This window comes from Urocitellus parryii, unplaced genomic scaffold (assembly GCF_045843805.1).
Source record: "Urocitellus parryii isolate mUroPar1 unplaced genomic scaffold, mUroPar1.hap1 Scaffold_62, whole genome shotgun sequence".
Classification (NCBI taxonomy): Eukaryota; Metazoa; Chordata; class Mammalia; order Rodentia; family Sciuridae; genus Urocitellus; species Urocitellus parryii.
The window spans coordinates 961,152-971,353 of NW_027554113.1; positions in this window are offsets into that span (position 1 = coordinate 961,152).

Consider the following 10,202-nt stretch of genomic DNA (forward strand, 5'->3'; position numbering starts at 1 on the left):
TGCTCATTGGGGGACTTTTTGGCTCCGCCCACACGACCCAGCCAATTGGCCTCAAGAGCAGGAGGTGTGGGAGGTGGTGAGGCTTGTGTGGGTGAGAGGCTTGTGGAAGCCAGTGGTGGCAGTTGGGCTCTGAGGGTTTTTTTCCCTGAGGAGCTGTTTTGCTTGGCATTTGTAGTTCTAAAAATAAAGTTAGTTTCTTTTGACAAGTGGCTCCTGAATTGTGCCCAGCCAGACTGTGGCATTTCGTGGCTCGCACAGGGAGCGACTGAGGGTAAGTAAACTGCTTGGCCCTGAGGGCAGGGCGAGAGGATGGGTAGCCATTCTAAGTTTCCTCTTTTGTTTTGCTTCATTTTTGTTTTAACTTGCCTATCCCTGGAGATGAGTGAGAGGGAAGAAAAACCGCTCACATCTGAGGAAAAACTATTTGCGTCTGAGGAACAGATAGGTAGAAAGGACGGATGCACATGTCAGGAGGATAGAAAGGCTATAATAAATTTTTGTTGTTCCATTTTTATTGGATTCTGTCTCGGTTTGGTTTGGTGTTATCTTGTTGGGTTGTATTATAGTAGAAATATGGGATCAGCAATTAGTAAAAAACAAACCGAAAGAGTGTTAAGTAAATTGTTAGAGGAAGGAGGCATCTCAGTAAAATCAAGAACAGTCAGGGCATACGTTGATACAATACAAAAATATAGCCCATGGCTTTTTAAGGAGGAGTTGTTAGATATATCACAATGGAACCATCATGGTGAAGATTTAAAAAGAATAGAAAAGAACAACCCAGGGACTCTGCCAGTTGGCACATTGCCATTGTGGATGTTCGTATCTGGTTTGCTTAGTCCAAAGCCTTCAGTTCAGGCAATGGTAGAGGAAGGAAGTTTAGAGCAGAAAAAGCCATCAGGGGAAAAGTTACAACTGGAGACTGCTAATAACACCTTTCTATCAGAGAGGGAAAGTGTCCAACAAACAGCAACACCTCTATAGGAGACTGCTACTAACAGCATTCTATCACCAGAGGGCATAAGTGTCCAATCAACAGCACCGCCTCCATATGCTAGGAGACTCCCAACCCCCGCAGTTGATAGTTGGGATCCTGAGACAGGATCTCAAGTATGCCCTGTATTTGAGGTAGGAGGGCAGCGAATTTACCAGGGATTAAATTTCAAATCAGTGAAGGAGCTAAAAGAGGCTGTAACAACCTAGTTACAGTATGTGTAAAGCTAGTATGTGTAAAGCTGTGCTAAATGGAAGTCAATACCTGTTATGGAAGGTTGCCAATGAGGAATTTTGCAAGGAGACAGCTAGGTGAAATGCAGCAGCTGGTTATCCTCAGAGAAATCTAGATATGTTATTAGGAAAGGGACCTTATGAGGATCGGCAGCAACAAATTGCATATGATCCTGGTGTATATTTACAAATTGCTGTAGATGCAGTTAAGGCATGGAAGACTTTACAAGGACATGGAGGTTTACAAGGTCAATTATCTAAGATAATACAAGGAGCTAATGAACCTTACGCTGAATTTGTAGATAGGCTTATTCAAACAGCTACCAGAGTTTTTGGGAATACAGAACAAGCAATGCCATTAATAAAACAACTGGCTTATGACCAAGCGAATCGTTGGTGCAGAGATATCATTAGACCATGGAAACAGGAAAATTTAAACACATATATTAAATTATGTAGAGACATTAATGAACAAGAGCAAGTCATGGCAGCTGCAGTAAAACAGGCTTTAGATGCCAGAGACATTAATGAACAAGGGCAAATTGTGACAGCTACAGTAAAACAGGCTTTATATGCCAGGCCAAGAACATGCTACAATTGTCAACAAACAGGACATTTTAAAAGGAATTGCCCCATAGGAGGAGGGTTTAACAAAACTAGGTATCAAAGGAGTAGAATACCGGGTATTTGCCCATGATGCCGTAGAGGGAGACATTGGGATAATGAATGCCATTCTCAAACCACCATAGAGGGTACTCCATTACATTGGGCTAATGAATGCCATTCTCAAACCACCATAGAGGGTACTCCATTATCAAAAACCGAACAAGGACAAGGTGTTTATCCACAATATCGTGGACAAAGGCATCGGGCTCAGTTGCCAAAAAATGGACAGGGGGCCCCAATGCTCCAGGGCCCCAAACCACAAATATATGGAGCACTGGAGGAACCCAGCAACCCCAGCAACCCCATCAGGGTAGTGCCCAGGACATCAGATCCCTCATCAGACAAATCAGAGTGAGCGCAGGGTTGGACATCTGCGCCTCCCCCAGATCAGTACTAACTCCAGAGATGGGAGTTCAAATCATTCCCACAGGGGTGAAAGGACCTCTTCCCAAAGGAACAGTAGGCTTATTATTGGGATGCAGCTCTTCTACTCTAAAAGGACTTTTGATAAGTCCTGGGGTAATTGATCCCGATTATGAAGGTGAAATAAAAATTATAGCCAGTTCTCCAAAGGGTATATCAGTAATTTCACCAGGAGATAGAATAGCACAGTTACTAATAATACCAAGCCTACATGATAAATTTTCCAGTCATGCTGTAGAAAGAGGTTCCAAGGGATTAGGCTCCACAGGTGTAGATTGGGCTATGCTTTCTTTAAATTTAGATTCTCGCCCCATGCTAAAACTAAATATTCAAGGACATGAATTTAATGGGCTACTGGATACAGGTGCAGACCTTAGCATCATCTCTCATCAAGAATGGCCAAAACATTGGCCATTACAACAAGCCACTCAAACGCTTCGAGGCCTAGGAGTGGCGACTAATCCCAATAGAAGTGCAATGGTATTAGATTGGAAGGATCCTGAAGGATGTGAAGGAACTATACAGCCATATGTATTGGATCATCTTCCTGTAAATTTATGGGGACGAGATGTCTTAGATCAATTAGGTTTGACATTAACAAATAATATCAATCAAAATGCACCCACTATTATGGCTAGACAAGGTTTTAGGAAAGGAAAAAGATTAGAAAAACAAGAACAAGGTATAGCAGCACCAATACAAATAGATCAAGGAACAGACAGACATGGGTTGGATTTTCACAAAGGGCCACTGAGACAATAAAAATTACATGGAAATCAGAAAGACCAGTATGGGTTCCTCAGTGGCCCTTGACTAAAGAAAAGATACAAGTAGCCCATGATCTGGTCAAACAACAATTAGCGGAAGGACATATACAACCTTCTGTATCTCCCCATAATACTCCCATTTTTGTCATCAAAAAGAAATGTGGTAAATGGAAATTATTGCAAGATTTAAGAGCCATTAATACTGAAATGGTCATTATGGGACCTGCTCAATCGGGGCTTCCTCAATTGTCTGCTTTGCCAAAAACTTGGTATGTTTCAGTTATAGATATTAAAGATTGTTTTTTTTTTCAATTCCAATTCATCCTGAGGATAGTCCACGTTTTGCATTTACTATCCCTGCACTAAATCATGAAGGTCCTGATCAGAGATATGAATGGAAAGTACTCCCTCAAGGGATGGATAACAGCCCAACTATGTGTCAAATTTATGTTAACAAAGTAATCCAGCCACTTAGAAATCAAAATCCTGAGCTACAAATATTTCACTATATGGATGATATATTATTAGCACACAAAGCTAAAAACACATTGCTAGAATGTTATGCCACACTTACAAACTTATTAAAAAATTATAATCTAGAGATAGCAATAGATAAAGTACAATTAAATTTTCCAATTAATTATTTAGGAGTTCTAATATCCTCAACCATGGTCCGTCCACCAAAAATTCAAATACGAGTAGATCAACTCAAATCACTTAACAACTTTCAAAAGTTATTAGGAGACATAAATTGGATAAGGCCTTATCTAGGTATTCCAACAGGAGAATTGGGACCTTTATTTGATATCCTAAAAGGTCCATCAGATCCAAATTCACCCCGAATGTTAACACCTGAAGCAAGAAAGGCATTAAAAATAATTGAAACATATATGTAAAATATGCATTTGGATAGAATTGATATAAGTTTGCCTTTATTATTTATTGTACTACCAACAAAAAATATTCCTACAGGAGTATTTTGGCAAGATGGTCCATTATTATGGATACATTTATCTTATTCTCCTAACACTATTCTTACTAGGTATCCTGAGGCTGTAGGACAATTAATACTCAAATGAATAAAAACAGCAAAGGCAGTGTTTGGAATTTCTCCCAATAAAATTATTACTCCATATACTATGAATCAAATTGATGAATTACCTAATGAGTTAAATACTTGGGCAATAATCATGTGCAAATCTAATGTTTCATTTGATAACCACTTACCATCTAATCCTTTATTGTCTTTTTGGTCATTGCATCCTCTAATTTTTCCAAAAATGACAAGAAAAACACCTATCTTGAATGCTCCAAATATATTCACTGATGGGTCAAATAATGGTACAGCAGCAATAGTTACACCTGATCAAACTTTTACATTTTTAGTACCCAAACAATCAGCTCAAAAGGTAGAGCTTAATGCAGTATTCCAAGCTTTTGTGATGTTTAAAGATTCTGTATTTAATTTATTTTCTGATAGTCAATATATAGTTAATGCTATAGTATCCCTTGAAGATGCTGGTAGGATTTCCCCTTCTTCTACTGTTTTCTCTTTGTTTTCCACTATACAAAGTTTAATCTGGGACAGAAAAGATCCATTCTTTATAGGACATATCAGGGCACATACAGGATTGCCTGGAGCCCTTAGTTTGGGCAATTATTTAGCAGATAAAACTACACATGATATACATATTTTCTCTACACTAGAAGAAGCTATAAATTTTCATAAAAGGTTCCATGTCAATGCTAATACTTTACAAAAGCATTTTAAAATAACTAAGGAACAAGCTAGACAAATAATAAAACAATGTCAAAATTGTGTGACCTTTTTACCACAAGTTAATCTTGGAGTCAATCCTAGAGGATTGATACCTAACCATATTTGGCAGATGGACATCACACACTTGCCAAAATTTGAAAAATTAAAATATTTGCATGTTACAGTTGATACTTCTTCTGGATTTTTGATGGGCTCCCTTCATGCCGGAGATAAAACTAAAGATGTTATAGCTCATTGCTTACAAAATTTTGCCACTGTGCGCATTCCAAAACAGTTAAAAACAGATAATGCCCCTGGTTATACTTCTACCTCTTTTAAACAATTTTGCTCATCATTTGGCATCACTCATATAACAGGAATCCCATACAATCCACAGGGACAAGGCATAGTTGAAAGAGCTCATCAAACTATTAAAAATGTACTTATTAAAGCAAAAAGACGGAATTGGGAAGGGGTATATATTCCCCAAAGATAAACTTAAAATAACCCTTTTTACTCTAACCTTTTTAAATTTGGATTCATCAGGACTTAGTGCTGCAGAAAGGCATATGTGTCCAAAAAATGTACATAAGCCCAAGGTACTTTGGAAAGATATTCTAACAGGACAATGGAAATGTCCTGACCCAGTAATTGTCTGGAGTCGGGGGTCTGTTTGTGTGTTTCCACAGGAAGAACAACAGGCGATTTGGATTCCGGAGAGATTAACTAAAATCCTGACCCAGTGATTGTCTGGAGTCGGGGGTCTGTTTGTGTGTTTCCACAGGGAGAACAGCAGCCGATTTGGATTCCAGAGAGATTAACTAAAGCGATTTCTACAGACCAAAAAGAAGATGATTTAGCTCAAATCCATAAGAGCTGATATCCAAAACTCCAATTTGGCTATCCTTACATCTGCGACAGAACCAGGATGCTTTTTTCAATATCTATTTTATTATTGCCATTTCCCATATCATGAAGTTCTATTTTGTTTTTTGAGCTCATACAGACCTAGGTTAATGTTTTGCTGATCAGTTCTATTTTTTTTTGACTATAGAGTTTTTAAACATTGCAATGGAGATTTCACCTGTAAAAAGTTATAAGGCCTTTACTATTATGGTATGTGTTGTATGTATTATATTATGTGTGCACACTTGTGTTTTGTGTTATATACGTATGTCCATATATCATATATGACGAGCGCTCATGAAAAAATGGATCCAAATATTTTTTTTATTCACATGATTTAAATGGTTTAATTTAAATTGGGTAAATAACTGTTAAGAATTGTTTTAATATGTAAACAAAAAAGGAGGTTAACAGATCTATTTGTTTACTTTCACTTTTCCTTTTCATTATATTTAATAATTCTCTTCAAGATAATGAAAATTGTTAAGAAAATTGTTTTCTTTTAGTGCCTTCTGGAATGTTACATAATTTTTTCTTTAGCCATTATTTCGAGAATTCCTATCTTCATACCTGTGCTGGTGAGGACAAAGATAAAACTAATCTACAGTTTCTGCAATAGCCATCACTGAACCGCTTACAGAACTTGCCTAAACTATGTGTCATTGTATGCATTGTGAACTCACTTGTATGCATTGTGAACTATCTGTTGGTGCAGCGACTTGTGGTAGTGTTGGGGTATTTTTGCTGATGATGTCATCAGTGGTACAATTTTTCCAACAAGAGCTGTCAATTGGCTTGGTGTATCTTCCTCCATTCTGCTTGTCATGATCATTCAGCTAAAATTTGGGGGCCAACAGAGGTGAGGCAAAGAACCTCACCTCCCCCCCTGCTGGTACAAAGACCTCTCCATAGGTATGGCTGTATACTGGACCAGTAGTCAATGACGGGTAAGATCCAATTACAATGGTACCAACCTAAGACAGGAGGCTGATGCCCTGAGGTCAGCTCATCCGAAGATGGGTAAGGACCATATGTAGTATTGGACAACCTAAGCCAGGCACGATCCCTAAGCCACATGCTTGTTGTTTAAACAGAGAGGGTGAGATGTTGAGAGCCACAGCCAAAGGGGCAACTTCCAGCTGCCAGCAACATTTGTGAGAAAGAAACAAATTAGGTACTCCAGATACAGCAAATCACTTCTGTAGATGTACCCTTAGGGATGAGAAGGAGTATGTCTGTGAAATCTTCTGTTCCCCAGCAGAAGGGAATTGACGATTGCTGGAAGGAAAATAAAAATAGAAAGCTGAGAATGGTGAAAGACATCAAACAATAGACTTGGAATTGTGCCCAATTCACCAGACACTATAAATTTCCAGAGTGAAATAGGGTAATGCTTCATTTCGTAAAGCACTTCAGTGAGACCCTGTCTCTAAATGAAATATAAAAAAGGATTTCACCAAGAGTTCTCACATTCACTCTCCACACTCACATTGAACAAGATAAATTGAGAACTATTGAGTTCAAAAATCAAGCAAGGCAAAGACCTTGGCCATTTCTGACTCATTTCCAGGAATCTGCAGGACATTTTGTAGTAGCTGCAGTGTAGACAGGCACTAGATCTCCCTCTGGGCTGCACTCAGGGGCACTGTGGCACTTATTCCATCTAAAAGTGGTGAACTTACCTCCTGGGAACACAATGAAACAATTACCAGGGGAAAAATGATCCAGATTCCTGCTAAAACCATGAAAGTCTGTAGGCAGCAGAAGAAATGACTAAGAGGTAGACACCTAGCTACATTTCTGAAAAGATCAGCAAATAACTCATTGTGTGGCTAAAGGCTTGTGCTCTCTCTCTTTCACCTGGGCATTTTTTTCTATCATTAAAGTGAGATTATATACACCTCTTGGTAATAGATTTATTTGTAATCTCCCATTCATCAGGAGGATAGCAGACAGACCTGTAGTTTAGTTCTGGTGATAACACTTAAGGGCTGTACATGTAGAAGGCAATTTATCTGATTGTTATGAGTTTTAATTTCCTCATCTGTGAAATGAGGGATAAAAATACTAGAAATCTAGAGTTATCACATGGGTTAAATGAGAGCGTAAGTAAACAATTTAGCACAGTGCCTGTGATGCAGTTAAGAGTATGGTAGTTTTGATACTCATACAAGAGTTTTAAAGGGTTTGTCTCTAATTCTTTGTGACTTCTGGATGTAAGAGGGTTTTACACACTAGGCAGAGACTTGCAGGACCAAGGTTCTAAATTACTCATGACAACAGGTTCCTCTCAGGTAGATATGTTTTCAATGGAGGCTCCTACCTAAGCCTCTTTGCCAATGCAGCATGAATCAGTGACTCCATTGTGCTCCCCAAGGGCATCCTTCTACTTGAGGATTCATCATTTCATAGTTGCTAAGTCAGTGCCACACCACTCCCTTTTCAGTGAAGAAAAGTTCCTGGCTAACTTACTAAACCTAAGGCACACAAATTGCCAGACACACCATGGAGGGATTTATAATTTTACCTGCATAATAACAAGGAGTTTAATTATTTCTGCATACCTACAAGAACTTTTATCTAAAATATTTTAATTACTTATCTTTCTTCATGCTAGACTCTAACTTCCTCAAGGGAAGGGCCATATCCTATTCAGCTCTGAAGGACTTGCCCATGGAAGGCATGATAGTTGAAAAGAGGAAAGAAATAATGACTTCAGAAGAGCTGAGTGACAACCTGTGAGATTGCGTGTTTTCAAACATGTTCATCTTTTGACTCCATCTAGTGATGAAGCATAAAAAAACTGAAGGCCTTTCCAGCTTAATTACAGCAGCTGAAGGCAAACTGCATGGAAATGTATGACCACTAAGTGGCTCCAAAGGGCAGCAGCAGACACAAAGGCCCTAAGTTTACTTTTTAGGAAACAATAATAACATTTTATTTCTCCAAATGTTAGGAGATTCAAGAGTGAAAGAAATATGATATTGAGGAAGATTCTTAGGATGAGGGTCCTGAGAATGAACTACCACTTAATCAAATAGAGTGATAAATGAGAATGCAATTTAAAATCAACTAGCAAGACGTCCTTAAACAGTTCCTGCTTGGCCTGCAAAGTTCAATTACTTCATTATTCCAGAACTACAGAGAAACATTCATTTGTATACAGCAAACCACAAAAAGAGCTAAAAGGGAACAAATGGAAAGAGAAAGGGATGCTCATAGCACCTACCTAGGCAGAACTCAATTCCATCCCTAAATTTACACATTCACACACATGTATATATGAGCTCTAGAGTCATAAGTGGGGGCAAACAGGTACACCTACTGAGAAGGGATTATGGGCTCTGAGGAGTTAAGAAACATCAATACTGGGTGTGATCTGTGCTATGGGAAGAGCACATAAAATTCATGGAAAATCGAGGAAGAAGACTCACCTCCAGCAGAGGGCATTTCAGTGGAGCAAGAGAAACTGGGAAAGCTATAGACCAATTTTTAATGCAACTTCAGGCATTTACAGACCCCTTGAAGCTGTATTTTAAGTCTTTCCTAGTGCTCCTAGCTTGGAGTAAAATGCTCAACTAATACATCTCGCTTGCTTTGTTTTACCAGATGGAAAACAAAACCTAGGAGAGGGAAATCTTCCAACTCGGGACACTCCCAGCCAGGTCTCTCCAATCCTTGTCCGGGTACTTTTCCCATGAAGCCACAACTATCTATATACTTTAGTTTCACTTCTCCACACCACAGGTCAATGACATCAGAATACCTCTTCAAGTCCAGGAACTAGAAACTCAGCAGTGGTTGTTGTGGGGCTTCATCACCAGAAAAGCCACATGCAGAAAATTTTAGGTTTGATGTAATTCTTCCCATCACTAGTCCTGTCCACTCGCAAGTTCCCTTAAACTTTCCTCCTGAAACAATCTTTCTCTAATCCTCCCTGGCTCATGGACCTTCAATGAGACACCTTGTCTAAAGAACACACTTTCCAGCAGGCATTCAGGACCTTTCATGATGTAGCTCCAGTATGTTTTTAGGTCTTATTTTCCTTACTCCCTACCACCAACTTACCATACACTCTTTACTTTTGTTCTTGCCCATTATTGAATATGACTTCTGTCTTTAGGCATGTCCCTTTCCCATACAGTGGCCCCGGAGACTGGATATAGCCCCTGTGCAGGGCTGCTTCTAACCTCCTCCTTTCCACTCTAAACTTCCTAGTGTTTCCTATTCCTCTGATTGTCTCCTGGGAAGGAAGCTAGGAGACTGGATCAGAGTTTGGCCACTTGATCAGCCCAAAAGGATTGGTATATAAATATTAGTCTCAGCTACTCATAAAATTCAAAATTGGATAAAGCTCTGAATAATACTTGTACAGAATTGTGTAACAAAACAATCACAATGTGCTCCAAAATAAGATGTTATTCTTATGCAGCCAAACAATAATCTGTTATCAT